This window comes from Lynx rufus, unplaced genomic scaffold (genome assembly GCF_022079265.1).
Source record: "Lynx rufus isolate CCGP_SWC_20201006 ecotype Redwood Valley unplaced genomic scaffold, mLynRuf1.p SCAF_6, whole genome shotgun sequence".
Lineage (NCBI taxonomy): Eukaryota > Metazoa > Chordata > Mammalia > Carnivora > Felidae > Lynx > Lynx rufus.
In genome coordinates, this window is record NW_025814878.1 from 4850139 (window position 1) to 4867159 (window position 17021).

General features: G+C 43.5%; 1 protein-coding gene across 9 annotated transcripts in view; it reads right to left on the bottom strand.

Moving 5' to 3' along the window:
* The window catches only part of ARID1B (AT-rich interaction domain 1B), a 450798-nt gene that overhangs the window by 415660 nt on the left and 18117 nt on the right, over window positions 1-17021 (bottom strand). The gene's annotated exons all lie outside the window — the stretch shown is intronic.

The window sequence follows — 17021 nt, forward strand, 5'->3', positions numbered from 1 at the left end:
TATACCGGAAAATAACAACTAGAATGTAAAAGCACCAGAGGTAAATTCTAACCTGTGTTACAAAATACATATCTTGGTATACAAACACTCTGCCTTTCCTACACTTTCTAATAAAAAAATAAATAAATAAATAAAAATAAAAAGCTTGACCAGAAATCTTAGCTTACGACAAATATCCATCCATTTTAAGGAAGTCCAAATCACAGAGAAGCGCACACTCACTCAGGCTTCCCGAAACATCGATGTCTATTACTGTTAGATACACACACTTTTTATAGTTTATCGCTCACTATTTACCAGTCTATTGGTAACTGATGGGTCTTCACCTGAAAATCGGTCACCACAATCAATTAATAAAAATTAGACTAAAAATTACTTTTCATGGAAAAGAAAAGGGTAAGACGAGTACAGAACGGGGAGGAAAGAGGGAACTTTTTTAAAGTTATTGAATATCATTAAAAGTAAGATCGCATTACCAATATCGTATTTTCAAACTAACCTGCAAAAGCATCAAGCCAGCCAAAGATTCAATTTCTCTTTACCATGAATTTGCCTTTTCAGAAAGGACACCCAATTCTACAAAAGCCCCTAAAATCTTGCCTCCTCCCAGCCCCCAGTTGCATTTCCACCATCTCAACATACCAAAAAGGCAAGGTAGACTGCACAAAGCCAAGTTGTTTTCAGATACTTTCAAATGTGCAAAATCACTTTCATAGTACAGAGGGGGCTCATTTAAAACAATCCCCGTGCAATGCAACCCAATTCCAAATAAGGCCTCTTTAAAGGGGTCACTTTGAATTTAAAAGAGTCCTCCTCGGGAGACCAGACGTAATTCACCTTCTTTTCAGTACAGTGAATTTTGATTCATAGGTTCAGCCACAAATTTCCTTTAAAAAGAAAGATCACTTCATAAATTTGCTCTGTTATTCTGTGACCAAAGGTGTTTGTTTGCTGGCTTGGTAAAGAGAGCTAACTGGGACATTGTACCCACTCCTCCGCTCCCACGATGCAGGCTAACATGACAAATTTACGGTTAGAGAACAGAAAGGCCAAGTCTCCCCAGCCCAAACACCTGCGGCTTACAAGGGCAAGCCCCCTCCTGGACCTCTCAACTACATTTTACTCCCCTGCAGAGTAAGAGCAATGGTCTCTAATTTTCACTTGGCTCACAGGGATGTGCTAAGTGTTGATAAGGTAATGTCTGCAAAGTGCTTTAAGTTCTGGGGGGTGGAAAAAGGCTTTATAAAAGCATAATAGATGCTTAGGACCACTTCTTAAGCTACACACACAATTGTTTCAGCAAAGAGAGTTCACTAATTCAAATGCATATCAATTTAACACCTTTCATTACAAAAGAGCCGAAAAAAGGAAGGCAGAGAAATCTCTTCTCCAGGTGCAAAGGGAGTGAAGATTTTACATGAACACTGAATGCCTGCATCACCACCACCTAGGACAGGATTCTACACTATGGCAGAAACGGCTCAGAGCATCTGGATTCTAAGAGGTGAAAATGGATGAATGCTATAGAAACAGGAATGGGGGCAGGCATGACGGTGCAGTTGAAAATGTATATTCTGGGTTATAATTTTCTATTTGGGGAAAAGGGGGAAGGAAGTATCATTTTTACAACATACCATGTTAAAAACAGCTTGATAAAATAATATCAATTGTTGAGGTTTTAAAGACAAAATCTAGCTTCTGTCATCTCAAGGGAGGTGAGGAAGTAGGGACTTAGTCTTTTGGGATAATATATCTGAAAGCTGGGGAAGACGTATGAAAAAATTTATGTTTATCAAAAGGAGGGATGAATTAGAAAAGGTTAAGAAACAAAGATTCAAGGACGTTTGGGTGGCTCAGTCGGTTAAGCATCTGACTTCGGCTCAGGTCATGATCTCGTGGTTTCTGGGTTCGAGCCACCATATCAAGCTCAGTGCTGACAGCTCAGAGCCTGGAGCCTGCTTCGGATTCTGTGTCTCCCTCTCTCTCTCTCTGCCCCTTCTCTGCTTGTGTTCTGTCTCTGTCTCTCTCTCTCTCTCTCTCTAAAAAATAAATATCTAAAAAAAATTTTTAATTTTTAAAATATTTTTAATAATAAACTGAACAAATATCAAGGTGCAAAGCACCATGAAAGATACTAAATGTATAAGATGGCCCTTGATTTTAAGGAATGTACACTATAACAGAGAAAATAAGAGATGTATGTAAATAATACAAGGTATAAATAAGCTTGTAAACACCACAGGACAGAGAAAATAAAGTCCCATGAGTGCTCAGCTAAGGGTGGGTAATAACTTCTAGCTGCAAGAAACGCAAGGATTAATGAGGAATTTATGTCATTTAAGGGGTAAACTAAGAGATGAAGAAGATATACAGAAATATCAAGACACAAATATAATAACAGCCACCATTTAATGAGTGCCTACTGCGAGCCAAGCCCTATGCTAGGTGCTTTACAAATGGCATGAGATGAATTCTAACAAAAATGCTGCAAAGTACTTAATATTACACACCACTATTTTTAGTTGAAGGAAATCATCTCCTAGGTTTAGGGAACCTGCCCAAAGTCACACTACAACAGAATGGAATCAGGATTTCCCCAAGTCTGGCTGGTGCTCTTTGGAGAAGTCTCTAACAGCCATTAGGCCCTGCTCCAAGCCACTCCAATTAATAACCCGTGATATGGGGGTACCTGGGTGGCTCAGTCAGTTAAGCGACCGACTTCGGCTCAGGTCGTGATCTCGCGGTTCATGAATTCGAGCCCCATGTTGGGCTCTGTGCTGGCAGCTCAGTGCCTGGAGCCTGCTTCAGATTCTGTGTCTCCTTCTCTGTATGCCCCTCCCACGCTCATTCTCTCTCTCTCCCTCTCTCTCTCTCTCAAAAATAAACATACATTAAAAGAATAATAATAACCCATGATATGGAGGGTGCCTGGGTGGCTCAGTCGGTTAAGAGTCCGATTTTTGATTTCGGCTCAGGTCATGATCTCACGGTTCATGAGTTCAAGCCCCACATCAGGCTCTGTGCTGGCAGTAAGGAGCCTTCTTGGTGTTCTCACTTTCTCCCTCTCTCTCTGCTCCTCCCCTGCTCATGCTATCTCTGTCTCTCTGAAAATAAATAAACTTAAAAAAATTAAAAGTAAATAAATAACCGGTGATATGAACAAACTGTAAACCTGAACTGTGTCCCCCCAAAATCTGTATGTTGAAGCCCTAATCCCCAGCATGAGTGTATTTGGAGACAGGACCCATACGCAGGTAATAAAGGTTAAATGAGGTCATAGGGTAAGGGCCCTCATCTCACAAGACTGATGTCCTTATAATAAGATGAGTAACCAGGGCATTCACATTCTTCCCCCCCCACCCCCCCCCCACCCCCGCCAACACACACACAAGAAGAGGTCATGTGAGCACACAGCAAGGTGTGCAAGCCAAGGGAAGAGACCTCAGAATGAAACCTACCTTGCTGGAACCCTGTCAGAACTCCAGAATTGCAAGAAATATGTTTCTGTTGTTAAAGCCACCCCAGTCTACAGTATTTTATTACAACATCCTGAGCAGACTAAGATGCACCACTTTTATTTTTACTGATTTATAACATGCAACCTGAGTTCTAAGAGGGCTCCCTGGAGTCCTGCCTCCTGGTGTCCACACCTTTGTGCAATCCCCTCACGCGTCTGGGCAAGAACAGTGACTTGCACCCGACCCAGAAAATATAGCGAAGGTGAGGGGATTTTACAAATGTAATTGAGATTCCGAGTCAGTTGACTTTGAGTTCATGAAAACAGAATATCCCAGATGGGCCTGACATAATTATGTGGGCTCTTGAGTCCAGCCTCTCTAGAAGTTAGAGACTCCCAACAGCAGAGACTCTCTCTCTGTTGGTGGCACTGAAGAAGCAAGCCGCGATGAAGCTACAGCCACACGGAAGTGAATTCTGCCAACAGTCTGAGGGCACCTTCCCCGGTCAAGCCTCCAGCTGAGAATGCAGCCTGCCGATTCCTTAGTCACAGCCTCCTGATGCCCTGAACAGAAAGCATCCAGCAAGTCATGCGTGGACTCCTGACCCACAGAAACTCTTGAGATAATGTGTGTGGTTTATAAGCCACTCAAGTTGTTATGCAGCAAGAGCAAACAAACAAAAACTATTTCACAGCTTAGGAAAAATACTTCCCACATGGCTCCTCCTCACGCCCACAGGAGCCGCTACGGCTCAAAAACACTGGTGTTGGCGCTCTGCTATCTTCCCTGACAGGAAACCTTACAACGTACGGTCCCAGAAGTTACTGGGAGCTCTTATTTTTCCCACCTCTGACCAAAGTCCTACTTATCCTTCATTGTTTTTAAAAAAGTGTTTGTTTATTTTTAAGACAGAGAGACAGAGAGCACGAGTGGGGGAGGGGCAGAAAGAGGGGGAGACACAGAATCCGAAGCAGGCTCCAGGCTCTGAGCCATCAGCACAGAGCCCGATGCGGGGCTCAAACTCACGAACTGTGAAATCATGACCCGAGCCGAAGTCGGATGCTTAACCAACTGAGCCACCTAGGCACCCCTAATCCTTCAAGGATCACCTTCCCTGTCAAGTTGGTCTTGAAAAGCCCAGGCAGAATAAAACCCGTCTCTTCTGTGGCCTCGGAGACCTTTGAAGAAAACTCTTATTATATTATTTAGGCAGTCTGGTAGCAATTTTCTGTTTGTCTCCTCAAAGGCAAAGGCCAAGTTAAACGACAAGATAGTGCACACAGATAAAAGAAAACACCCCTCGCGTCATCGCACACACAGAACAGGAGTAGGAGTCCCAACTGTAGTCCGCCAGCCAGAGGACCTGAAATGAGGCGACTTCTCGACTTCCCTAGGCCTCGATTCCCTCCCCGTAAGACGGTATGCTGCTTGCTAGCGGGCAAGCATCTTCCGCACAATACATGTGCCCTGAATAAATACGGCAGTGAACGTCAGCTCATAAGGCCAACCTAAAGTTGGGCTCAAAAAAAAGGAAAAAAGTTACTAGTAATGGTACCAATATAAGAAAACGTGTACAAAATTGTGAAGTGAAATCAGTGACTAAAACTCATGGCCACTGTTTAACAGCGCATGTACACTCATGTGGGATAAAAGTCATTTACAATGAAAGCTGTTGACTTCCCAGGGCCTCTGCCTCACACGTGAAGGGCAGCCAGAGGCCTGGGAGATGGGGCCAGGGTCACACGGGGTCCTCGGCGCGCTCCTGAGTCCCATTCCTCAGCTGCCAGCCACACGGGGCTCCCAGAAGACCACTTAAGCCCCCAAGTGTGGGGCTGCGTCTCGTCGCCTTTTTCATGCCACCCGACCACATGCCCGTCGCCAAACAGCTGGCCTTGCCCAGCGAGCCGAACCTCAGTTGAGAGACCACGTCCCCAGCTGCAGCCAGCTCTCCTCCGGTTGGCTTCGGCCCAAGCGCTGGGAAAGGGCTGTTTTCTAATCACTGGTGAATGAGCCAGTGAACTTCAGGGAGAAGGGAGTTTCCTTCCCCATTTTTTTTTAGTGAGAAAAGCAAATTTGTAAATGCTCTTCGCAATGGTGGCGCAGAAGCCTCAGATTTGTTCACACTTATCTAGAGGCTACATCTAACCTAGTAATTCTGTATAATGCAATTGATTCGCTAGTATCATTTTACAATTCTGATTAGGTTTCTCTAAAATCCTGTTTATTAAATTGCTTCCTTTAAGCATGCATAGTTACTAATTTGTTTCCAACTAAATCAGGTAGCGTATGAAAAGATTATACTGCAACAGTGCAAGGGCACTCCAGGGATTACGTTTCATCTAGATTTCAAAATTAAAACTATAACGTTTCTTTTGAAAAAGAGAGGCAGCCGAATTTACACAGGTTTTTTTCTGGATCGCTAAAACGTCAATACCCCACCATAACACCCTGGGTGTAAAACAACCACGTCCTTCACAAAGCACATAAAGCAAAGAAAGACCAGAGGCTCACAGTGGGTCTCATGTGCTCATTTCTTTACATCAGGAGGTCACGCATAGCATGACACTGTTCAGTCCACAGCCAAAACACACTGAGCCTTTAAGGGGCAAACTTGATACGCAGAATAAGAGGTGTAAAGGAGGCCAAAAATAAGACAGTTAACGCTTTACTAGATTAGGTTACTGGTGTTTTACTTTTAATAGAGTAACAGCATATCACTTGAATAAATCAGACACAATCAATAAAAATCTCCAGAAAGTAATATTTCAGAGATTTGCTCAGCCATGTGACTCTGATTAATTTTAGAGTCACACAGATGAAACAAAACTCCTATGTACAACTCTGAGAGATTTCTCTCCAAAGTCGATGAAACAAAAATCCTTAACCCCTTTTTTTCAAAACATTTTTTTGAAGTTTATTTATTTTGAGAGAGAGAGGGGGGGGGGGAGGGAGAGAGCACTCAAGCAGGGGAGGGGCAGAGAGAGAGGGAGAGAGAGAATCCCAAGCACTGACCGGGCAGAGCCTAATGGGGGGGGCGGGGGGGGGGGGGGGGGCGCTCCAACTCACTCACCACGAGATCATCACCTGAGTCGAAGTCAGAGGCTTAACCGACTGAGCCACCCAGGCACCGACTTAACTGTTTTTAATCAAAGACTTCTGTGTCTCTAAATGTGTGGGTTTTTTTTAAGTTTCTTTCCTTTCATCAAACAAAAACAGGAGCAAAAGAGGGCAGGATAATCATTTATATTTTAAAACCAGATCAGCAAATAAAGAATTTGTCCAACTAATGAATAAAGCCTTCTTACAAACAATACAGATGTTTTTATTGTCAATTTCCATATTTGCAGAGATTAGAAAAAGTTGTTTATGAAGACTTCATGTACCTAAAGCAGTTGTTTTTTTTTTTTTAATTTTTGGCTGAACTGAAAAAGAAACATAAGTATAAAAGAGAATGAAAGGGAAAAAGGTAATGACTCTAAGAAAATCTGCACCATGGGGACTATAAGAGAACTACAATGATTGACTTCAGCACCAGGGCCATTCTGGTTCAAGGTCAATTTTGGCTAGAGTCCACACTCACAAGACCACCACATGACAGATTGCCAAAAGACACGATGAAGGTTCCATTTTTCTCAGAGATTTTAATTACAAAGTTATGGCCTCCCTCTGACAAGGATATCTATTTAGTAATATACCTAAAAAGAAATGAGAATTCTGAAGTATTTAATTTTTTTTTTATTCTTTATTTATTTTTGAGAGAGAGAGAGAGACAGACTGCGAGAGATAGAGAGCGAGACACAGAATCAGAAGCAAGCTCCAGGCTCCGAGCTGTCAGCACAGAGCCCGATGCGGGGCTCAAACCCACGAACCGCGAGATCGTGACCTGAGCCGAAGTCGGACGCTTAACCGACTAAGCCACCCAGGCACCCCAGAGAATTCTGAAGTATTTAAAAATCTACATTATCCCACTGCGTGTTCTCCTTTCTGTTCTCTTCATTCTTATTTCTGACACTAACTACATACAATGGAAATAACTTAAGGGAAAAAATCCAGCAGATGCCTTCCAAATAAGAAATGCTCTCATCTTCTCTCAGTTACTTCTGAAATTTCAATTACTGAATTCAATTACTTTGAAATGTCTCCCTCTGCTTCAGCTTTGGGATACAACAGGGTTAAAGCTTCGAAGGTAACACATCTTGGCAAAGAGGCAGCCTTTTTATATCACACTCCTTTTAAGAAACTTTATGAACAGCACACAGGTAAACAAGGACACAAAAGGCAAAGGACTGTATCTGTTGGGGTCAGAAAAAGGGGTGATGCAGGGCTCATGATCCTTCCAGGCAAACTCTCTTGGCCAACTGCCTCAGAAGACAATGACATTCCAAAAACGATTCAGCAGAGCACCGTAGAAATGACAATGTGAGGTTTTTTCAATTGTTCAGTGACTCCTTAGACAATAATAAGAGAATGTCTCTGCCACCACATACACAAAATTACCCCAAGTTAAAAAGCAGGACCAATGGGGTATGTCCAAAAGAGGCTTCAGTGGGGTAAAAGGGCCAATTGAATGTATATAATATGATCTTATACATGGATTATTTACGTTTATGTAGTTTTATGTGTTCGTATGCAGTGTATTTTTTTAAATTTTTTTGCTTATTTTTGAGAGAGAGAGAGAGAGCAGGAGAGAGGTAGAGAGAGAGGGAGACAGAACCCAAAGCAGGCTCCAGGTTCTGAGCTGTCAGCATAGAGCCTGACGCAGGGCTCGAACTCACAGACCACGAGATCATGACCTGAGCTGAAGTTGGATGCTTAACCGACTAAGCCACCCAGGCGCGCCATATGCACTATTTTTAAAGGAAAGGTAGGTTATGGGGCGCCTGGGTGGCTCAGTCGGTTGAGCCTCCAACTTTGGCTCGGGTCATGATGTCACAGTTCATGAGTTCGAGCCCCATGACGGGCTCTGTGCTGACAGCTCAAAGCCTGGAGCCTGCTTTGGATTCAGTGTCTGCCTCTCTCTCTCTGACCGTCCCCCGTTCATGCTCTGTCTCTCTCCGTCTCAAAAATAAATAAATGTTAAAAAAAAAAAGTTAAAAAATAAATAAATAAAGGAAAAGTAGGTTAGAAAAAATACATTTAACATAAGAGTATATACTTTTGGGAAGTGGAAGCAGTAAGAGAAATTTAAATATTCAATATACATGTTTTGGCCAGTGTTTGCATTTTTTTATAGAACATATTCATGTACTACACTTCTGTAATTTAAAAAAATTTTTTTCAGAATAAAACTCAAAACTGGGGGGGGAGGGGAATAAGGAAATTAAATAGATTGCCCGGAACATGAAAAAACGCAATGAAATCATAGCCAGAAACAGTTCAAACAAGATAGACTACTGACCAGAGAATCAGAGGCCTGCTTTCACGCGCGCATGCTCTTGCTAATGGGGTTGCCAACCTTGGGCGATCCATTCACCCCCAAGGGATGAGGACCCCAGTCTCGTTTAAAAGGCCGAAATCCTCCCAGCTCCGTGCTAAGGGCTGCTGCTTGACCAAGATCCCAGAGGACAGAGCTGTGTAAATAAAGACGGCCAACTGGGGGGACAGTGGACGATGTGGATAGAACCTGAAACGAGAAAGGTCCGCGCCGCCCGTACCAAGATCTACACCGGAGGGAGGCCCACTACGGCCTACAGGCCAAATCCAGTCCACCACCTGTTTCTGGAGGACCAGTGTGCTAAGAATGCTCTTTACATTTTTAAACAGTCAAGGGCAAAAATCAAAAGAAGAAGGTATTTCACAACATACAAAAATTACATGAAATTCAAATGTTGACATCCGTGGTGTTCTGGGCACACACCGCCTCCCCCTTTCTTCACGCACCACCCATGGCTCCTATCATGCCACACCAGCAGCGTCCAGATCCTGAAACTAAGACAATGGCCATGAAGCAGAAAACACTACCTGGCCCTTCATAGGAAAACTCTGCCAATCCCTGAGCTAAATGCTTAAATTAAAATGCCTGTAAATTGAAGAATTACCGTAACACACCGGAGAGACGGTGTGCCGTGCAAACGCTCAGACTTGGAGAACAAAACCCAGTTTGATTTCAAGCTGCGCCCTTCACCGAGGAACCATGCTTCAGCTTCTGCAGGTACGAAACCAGGACATTAACCAAATCTCGCAAGATGGAGAGAACCAGGTAAGAAAGGCACTTCGGAAATTATGAAATGATCTGCAAAGTTATTATTACTAAGTAAAATCAAATGATCCACATTTAAACTCTGGTTGCAAAAAAGCCTGTGAAATGTATTTTTCTGTAAAATGTGCTCTTAGAAGAACAGAGAGCAGGGACACCCACAAGCCAGCGCAGATGACATTATGAAAGTCAAAGCCAGAACCCGTTCTTCAACTGGCTGACTGATACATTAAGGCACAGGGTCCCAACTTCAGAAACTAAAAGCACTTTTTGAAAACAATATGCCCTTTTTTTTTTTTTTAATGCTTTCAAGGCCTGTTTAGCTGCACTGTACGTAAGTTTAACATTTATTGAAGACCTAGGCAGTATATCCTCATGACAGTCCACTTAATCCCCATTCTACTGGTAAGGACGTAGAAACTCAACAAGGTTTGTGGTTAAGATATTCGGGCCCAGCATTAAACCTAATTTAGAGAACGTTGCAGAGGCAAAGTGACCATAATATAAATTAGAAATGAGCCTTCTCACTGGAAAACAAGCACATCACAAGGTCTCAAAGTTTGTACGTAACTCTTCCTACTTTTTTCTTCCATCCACATGCGGAAAAGGAAGAAAATAAAAGCGAAGTTGGTCTCTGAATGAAAAAACCATTTTTTTTCTAGTAGGAGCTCGAAGAGCAGAGTATTCCTCTAGGCAAACCAACACCTACCTGTGTTTGAATAAAGTGGAAACCTTGTCTCCTCAATAACGGTAATGGTAATAGAGCAGTCAACACTTAGAAAACACTTTCTATGGGCTTTACGTGTACTCTCTCATTTAATCCCCAAAACAACCTGGCACTTCGTTACTTTAATTATCGCCACCTCACAAATAGTAAGTGGCAGAGGTGGGGATTCAAACGGACTAGCTTACTCACTGGATTATTCTGTCTACTCTTTCCCTCACTTAGCATACTGCCCAGCAAGAGGCAGGTGAAAGTTAAGTGTTTATGCTAAATTTGCCTTACAATTCAAATCCAAGGAGCCAAGACCAGACTCCAGAATAAGCATCTAGACTCAGGGTAAGCTGCGGGAGGTTTCTTCCAGCCTAAGCAATATAAGCAAACAAATACATACTTATGATCAGCAAGTATTAGTGAAACAGGCAAAGGTCAGTGAGGAAAGGACAGAACTTTAGCAAGATGTTTGCATTTGTTAAACTCCTGCTCTAATTTCGTGTCTCTTTACAAACACCGGCAATTAGTAATCCTGCCTCATCTTTAAAATTTACAGTTCTAGGAAGAGAAAAAAACAGGACATGAAGGCCAAATTTTTGAAACATACTGGCAAAAGGTAATGAAGACACGCAAGAAAAAATTTGTCTGAATGGCCCACGAAGGGCAGGATGTGGAGGCTGAAGCTTAAACTGATCCGCTGTATGTGAGCAGCTGAGGAGGGACAGAAAGAACTGGATCAAGAAAAAGAAAAGGAATAAAAAGACAAAAGGAAGCAAAAACTACACCATGAAAACAAAAGGAGAATTCATTTGAGGGGGGGGGGGGCGGGGAATCATGAAGAAATGCAAAAACAAAAGCAAAGTCTAGGTAAGTCTGAGTCAGAGATGCACACAGAGGAATGAAGATAACAGATGCTGGAAGACAGACACAGGACAGATGGCTCTAAGATCAGAGCCAATCGAAAGAAGGGGAAAGGAAAATACTTAGGTTCCCTCTTAAAAAGGCAAGTGGCATCTACTACAATCTTTGCAAGACCCATTACCTCTCTATATGTGAAAACTCACAGGAAATATACATGCATTTCTATTGCATAAATTTACAAATGTAGTCTGCATTCCATAAATAAAATGCTGGCTCTTAAATCTTCATTGAAAGGCTTAAATAAATGTACAAAAACCTCACACACACACACACCCTCAATCATCTCTGCATACTGGAGTCAGTCCAATAAAATACATGGTTGCTTGGAAGCTGTATAATCAATTTATTGTACTACGTGCATACACCTATCACTACAGTAGTAAGTAAAATAAGGATGAAAGAAGTGGTCCTAATCACATACATACCCATTGGAAGTAACAAGGAGAAAGAGAGATGCAAAGGTACTACCAGCTGTATCAGTGGGCCAGGATGATGCTTCTCTCTGTTTTCCATACTTGCCCTTGTATTAAATACGTACACACACATATACAGGAGACACATACTCATAAACACACATACACATGTATTCATATACCCCTTCGCTTATAAGATGCTAAAAATACTCACAAATGTAAAAAATAACTTCTACTTAGCCACAGAAAACCAAGGCCCATGCATCATCCTTCTCTTTATTTATTCAATACTTCTCCCCTCACATTCTCTACGGAACATCTTTTTTGCCCATTCTATGATCTATGCTTGAAATTAAAAGCCCCAGTGGGCTGGGAGAGCTATAACCTTCTATTTGCTGTATCTTAAATGCTAAGAACCTAAAGAGAAGCCTCAAAATGAAAGTGAAGGAGGAGTCGCCCAAAATATAAAGTGCCACCTCGTACATCTCTAGCTGGTCCTTCAATTAACATTTGCTATTTCAGAAGTAAAAAGCCCATGATTTAAACACTTCATTATCTTTCAGTTCAAGCCATTATCATTCAAACAACTAAACCCTGAAATCCTAAATCCTAAAAAGGTTATTACTCTGAGTAGAACGATGCACAGCAAATGAACAGAGAAGTGTGTGGGCATAAAGAACCACTGACATACTTTACACATAATCAAGCTTCCAGAAACACTAAAAATTTATTTTTGCTTCATCTAATGATGATGTGCAGTAAGATGTTTGCAAACAGGAAGTTTATTTCTCCTAATCCATTGCCTATAGTACTTCTTAATTATTCCTCATAGCGACACTATAATCTAACACTTTCAGAAGGGCTGCGATTTTTCTGACATGGATTTAGGTCCTCCGGTGAAGACAAGCTGTGAAAAATCGGGTAGGAGAAAAGGAGAAAGGTGCCGTTTACACATTTATCTGCTCGGCTCACACCTTCGGTAGAACATCACCAGCCAGTTAAACATTCAGTGCTGCAATAATTTTGTCTCCATCCTTTTGACAATTTCTTTCACGCCTCATTTGCTAGGAAGAGTTAAAACATTTTAGTCAACCTTCAGAAAGCAGTTCGATTTTTTTCCACGGCAAAATGCATAACCTATTCCAGCTACCAAGCCACTGGTTAAAGTTCAAACTGTGGCACAGATAGCAATCCAGGACTTGCCTTCAAACGTTTCAGAAGGACAAACAAAAACAAAAACAAAAAAGCCCCCACTACCCAGTCAGGCGATCGTTTCCGGTGGACATGAGACAAAAGCAAGGAAGACAGCCTTCCACATGCTCGGTTCCCGCCTACGAAAACCAGCCGGCCACACGGCTGCCCCCTCCGCTCCTACAATCCTCAGGTGACAACGGCAGAAGAGCCTGGACAGAACACTCCAAAACGGAGAAAGAAATCCTTTCTCGCGACAGGCCGTTACTGGCTTTGGCCGTGCATTTTTCATCTGGGATCGGTACGGCACACCTCTGTCCTGCGGCTAACGCGGACTACTTTCCAGATCGAGGTCGTGTCCTGTGTGCGGCCACCCGAACTCGCGAGCAGCTCCCGCCGTGCGCTCGCTGAGGGCAGCGCCCAGTAATCCTGTGTCTCAGTCGTGCTAAACACCACACGATGCGCCCAGTGCCGAGAGCAGCGCTGCCCACTAACGCTTTCCGCAGCCGTGGAACGTTCCATCCTGGGCCGCATGTGTGCTTTCGGGCACTTAACATGTGGCCAGTACACGGCCCGAGTGCGTCTTTCATTTTATCTAACTGTAATTCATCTTAACTAGCCACATGTGGCGAACGGCTACCACACTGGCTAGAGCGGGGGCGGAGGGTCATTTAACGCTAAAAAAGCTTTCTGCTGGGAAAACATTCTTCGGTCACGTTATGTATCAGGATGCTGAGCTTCCCCTTTAGGAAAGTGGAACAGTAATAAAAAGTAAACCGAAAGTACTAAAAAGATCCCCTTCACGTTCCCATCGAAAAAGAAACGCATCTCATTCAAATCGGCTTCCTAACAGGTGGGGCAGAAGGGACACGTGTAACAGACGTGCGTCCTGAGGAGAAGGGGAGTCCCGGTGCTCGCCTTAGGGCCACATCTCCTAGGACAGACAGGAGAAGGAAAGGACGCTTCCTCCCGCTCACCTGAGGCTGACGGGTGTACACACAGTGTGTGGCTTCTTGGAAGATTCTATCTTCCGTGTCTAACCAAATGATAACCCGGCCACGGGAAGGGGACATCTTTCTTCAGCAACGTTTCCAAGGTCCTCACAGAACATCAAATGATGTGAATGGAAGCAAGCAAGAAAAAACAAAACACAACATTATTACAATGACAGCTTCCACAAAGGAAAGGCAGACCACTCATCTAACTCCGCTCACACCGGGCACTGTTGAGAGGAAATACAGCGTAATATCGGAGACGGCAGGGGAGTCAGAACGCCTGGGTGCACACACAGTCTATGCCACTTCCTAGCTCTGTCGCTCGGGCTTATCGAGGCTGTGCCTTCATTCACTCATCTGTAAAATGGGTATAATCACAGTACCTACTTCATAGGTAATGTTATATGGTTCTTAGCACTGCTTGACACCTAGTAACTGTTCAATAAATTATTCAAAACTTCTCATTACTAAAAACTTAGTATTTCAGTACAGTGGAAAAACAGGTGATTTTCCTTCGAGGTACATGTAGCAAGCTGTCATTAAAGAATGGTTTCATGACACAGGAAAAAATGCTCCACATCCCTCCTCATCAGGGAAATACAAATCAAAACCACAGTGAGATACCACCTCACACCTGTCAGAATGGCTAACATGAACAACTCGGGCAACAACAGATTTTGGCGAGGAAGCGGAGAAGGAGGAACCCTTTTGCACTGTTGGTGGGAATGCAAACTGGTGCAGTCACTCTGGAAAACAGTATGGAGGTTCCTTAAAAAATTACAAAGAGAACTACCCTGTGACCCAGCAATTGCACTACCAGGTATTTATCCAAAGGATACAAGAGCACTGATTCAAAGGGGCACATGCACCCCAATGTTTACAGAAGTGCTACCGACAATAGCCAAGGTATGGAAAGAGCCCAAGTATCCATCGACAGATAAATGGACACACGCACACACACGCACACACACACACACACACACACACACAAAATGGATGGAATATTACTTGGAGATCAAAAAAGAATGAAATCTTGCCATATGCAACAACGTGGATAGAACTAGAATGTATTATGCTCAGCAAAATAAGTCAGAGAGACAAATCTATGATTTCACTCATCTGTGGAATTTAAGATACAAAACAGATGAACATAAGGGAACAGAAACAAAAATATAAAAACAGAGAGGGAGACAAACCATAAGAGACTCTTAAACACAGAAAACAAACTGAGGGTTGCTGGTGGGGTGTTGGATGGGGGGATGGGCTAAATGCGTGATGGGTATTAAGGAAGGCACTTGGTGGGATGAGCCCTGGGTGTTGTATGTAAGTGATGAATCACTAAATTCTATTCCTGAAATCATTATTACACTACATGTTAACTAACTTGGATTTAAATTTAAAAAAATGAAAAATGAAAAAATTTTTAAAAAGAAAAAAGGGTTTCATACATACATGTCTAACAAGTTTACCACCAAAGAATACCTTACACACAGAGCAAACAGTTTCAGAACTTTTAGTGGCTAATTCTGAATACCAGCTCCCAAACCGAAGTTTTCAGAGAGGATAATGCAAAAATGTGTAACAACAACTTGTACTCCTACTGACCACTAGCTTAGCCTAAGATTACTGGCACAGAAGTGGCAATAACCAAAGGTAATTCCCCGAATGCAATCATCTCTGCTTCAAGAAGTCTCTCCAGACACGCACAGATGTCTTTATGAGACCAGCCGACTCACTACTTCATGTTTACAATCCAGTTGACTAAAGGTATCGAAAGCACCCAAAACATATTGATATATTACAAAACTTATTTTTATTTTCTGGAAACATTTCTAAACAAGCTTTATAAAATGTGACTCTAGGCGCACGTGGGTGGCTCAGTGGCTTAAGCATCCGACTTCGACTCAGGTCATGATCTCACAGTTTGTGGGTTCAAGCCCCGCATGGGGCTCTGTGCTGACAGCTCAGAGCCTGGAGCCTGCTTCGGATTCTGTGTCTCCCTCTCTCTCTGCCCCTCCCCTGCTCACACTCTGTCTCTCCCTCTCTCTCTAAACATTAAAAAAAAAAAAAAATTTAAAAACAAAAACAAAGAAACACCCCACTCCTCCTCCTGCTGTCTGGAAGCTTCTTTCTCATTTCCTATTCGCCGTGCAGCCTGTTGCAGCTCAGCTCCTCCTGACTATTCTCCCAAAGGTCTTCCGTGACCCAATGGCAAGATGTTGGCTACCTACTCTTACCCGACCATTCCTCAGAGCCCGCCACAGCTTTGCGTGTCTTCTCTCCAAAACCCTCGTTCCTCCATGGCTTCTGTGGAGCTCTCCCCATGCTTTCCGTCTCCTTTTCTGGCTCTCTGGCTGCCTCCCTTTCCATTCCTTCAATGTCAGCGCTCCCTAAACCCCTTCAGCACCCCTCTCTTCTCCGCACCCACACTCCCCTGGGCAATCCGGTGAACCCCATTTCAGCAGCACACCGCGCTAAAAGCCCACATGGATATACTGGGCCCAAGTCACCCTCCCGCACTGTCTGTCTAGGGGCATGTCCAGTCAGCTCTTTGGAACACATCTCAAACCCAACATGTCCAAAACCGCACCTGCTCACTAAACACAGGATGATTCTGAAGTGGACGCCTTCAATGAGTTACAATACCATCTGATTTCTCTCTAGGGAGTCAGATCGAGCGCTCTGTGTTTACACCACTCCTGCCCCGGCCTGGAGAAAACGAAGGTGGTGCTGGGCTGCCGTCTGCCATTTCAACCACTGCCAGTAAAAATGCTACGTTTCCTCGCTGTCCTCTGACACGAGAGGTGCGCGCTGAGCATCTCTGGGACTACGGAAAGAGAACCCTGACAGTTCCTTCGCGAGTTGGTTTTTGTGACATATTCCTATATTGCCTCATTAATCAATAAGCAGTTTTTGAAAGTGTTCAATTCTCTTGAATCCCCCTGTGCTGCTATTCGTTCCCACTCTCAAGGCCGCCACCCGCATGCGGACAGGTGCTTCTGCAATCTCTAGGATTACATTTCACCGGAAGGTGAGCCTTATGAAAGCAGGGCCTGCGTTTCATTCACTGCCGTGGCCCCAGCACCTAGAGCACGACCTGCCACACAGCAGGTGAACAGACTAGACCCCAAG